Below are 2,206 nucleotides of genomic sequence, written 5' to 3'. Positions count from 1 at the left end.
AAGTTCTGCTCTTATTTGTAGCTTGTCTGGGTCCAACAGTTTTGACATCTGTCAAGTGGAAAGTTTGCTCAATTTTAACTTTTCAGTCAGAATTGTGTAAGCTGATCTAATTGAGATGTCTATAATGTTGGCTATTGTTTCTACCATTAATCATCAATCCTTTTCAATTAGGGCATGAACAAGATTAATTTTTTCCTCACTAATTGATGTGGATGGTCTGCCACTGTGGCCTTCATTTTCAACATCCTCTTGCCTCTTCTTAAAACAAGTTATCCATTTGTAAACTGCTAACTTCCTTCAGGCATTTTTCCTATAAATTTTCATAAATTGTCATTCTTCCACACAAGCTTCACCATAAATTTGAGGTTTGTTTTTGCTTTAATTTTAACAGCATTCATGTTGCTCTGATGAGGACTCTGCTCAAACTAATGTCTTATTTTTTTAGTACCTCAAGCTAGATCCTGTTCAGATATGTTATAACAACTTACTTTATTTTGGTACAAAAAATTTTTGAAATTCATGCATAGTTTTCATAATACTCATTTTCTGTGACGTTTTTGAAGACCTTTCATATATCTCCATGAACCAACCAGTTTTTCTAGGTGTCCTGATTTGTTTCTGTGTGTGTGTGTGTGTGTGTGGTGTGTTCTTCTTTGTTTGTTTACTGCCTCTGGATTTTGAGTCTTAGTTAGAAAACTGGCTCTAGGGTCTAACTCCTTGCCTTTCCATATCAGTGAGACACAGTAATAGCCCTGCAGTCCACTTTCCAAAGGTCAGATTATTCCATATAAAATAATCACGAGGGCTTCCACAGGAAGTCTAGTAGAAATATGCAGGTGAGCGTTCACCTCCAAGTCACATCCTTTTGGAGGCTCCTGTCATTGTGAGGCCCTCTATGCATTCTCATTAATCCTAATTATCCATTACACGACTATTGACCACACACATACCTCCTAGGGATAGACATTAATTCCCAGGGATTTTAGTGCTTAAATTAATATTCATAAGCAGAAACACCGTCCTGATTGTAGCATCAGCTCTGCAGCTCCTTCCCAGGGCAGAGTTGGCCCTTTGACATGCAAAGCCTAGACAGCTCACTTTCTTCACACTCTTTCTTTCAGAACATGCCTCAGGGCTTGATAAATGATGGTTTTCAGGGCTGTCCACCCTTTAAAATTAAAGTTGTTTTTTACTTGAAGAGTAGGATCAAAATCTTTTGCAGAGTCTCTAATTCTCTGGTAATCTCTGTAAATGAAGGGAAATATTCCTATGGGAGTATGTCCCCCTTCCCTACACAAATTCTGTATATGAGTGGCAGTTTTCCCAATTAATATTAATTGATATCAACATTACCTTAATATCAATGCAAATGAGAAAATTAGTACCCACATAATTATACATAAAAACTGTTTCCAGCTATAAAGTCCATTTTGCCATCACACTAAATTAAACCAGAAGTCATGAAAATATTTACCAAGTTGACCAAAGTCTTGTGATCATTATCCAATGATATTTTAATAGTTAATATCAACATTAACCATCTCTGGTCAATGTTACGCAATTGCAGGTTTTATGTATGCTGTCTCCTGATCCTTGCAATAGTATTAAGTTAGTTTGCAAGTTTGCAGAAATATTAATAGCCAAGAATATACATATTGCTATACAGTCAGTTCCTGCTTATAGAATCAGCAAAACATCTACAATAGATAAATGAGCGTAAAACTGATTTTAGTTGTGCTTTATTCAGTTCTCGATAACATGAAAGATTATATCATAACAGAAAATTTCACATTTCTAATATCCATTTTATGGTTCCATTTAAATTGAACGTTGGTAGTTTTTATTATTGAAACTTTATATCATGCTTAATCAACTTTTATCTTAACTCTTTTATTTGACACTAATTTTTATCAACTTTCAGGTCCTGGTTTTGTAATTATTTACTTATTTGCTGTTTTTAAATGACTTATATTGGATGAGCCTTTCTAACTTTAACCTTCTAGAATCTTTATAACTTTAACCTAACTGGCCTCTCTTGTATTAATTTTGTTTATTGGTTTAGGCAGAAACTGCCTTTTAATGGTGAGTTTACATTATTTATATGAGATCCAGTGTTTGGTACATTTGGTGTTAATTTTTTCAATATGTATTAGGAAACTTTATTGTCTCTGGTTATATGGACTATATTTTTCCCTTTCTCCTTTCT

The sequence above is a fragment of the Rhinopithecus bieti genome, unplaced genomic scaffold (genome assembly GCF_001698545.2).
Source record: "Rhinopithecus bieti isolate Rb0 unplaced genomic scaffold, ASM169854v2 scaffold_21742, whole genome shotgun sequence".
In the NCBI taxonomy this organism is placed as follows: Eukaryota; Metazoa; Chordata; class Mammalia; order Primates; family Cercopithecidae; genus Rhinopithecus; species Rhinopithecus bieti.
This window is presented reverse-complemented; position numbering follows the sequence as displayed.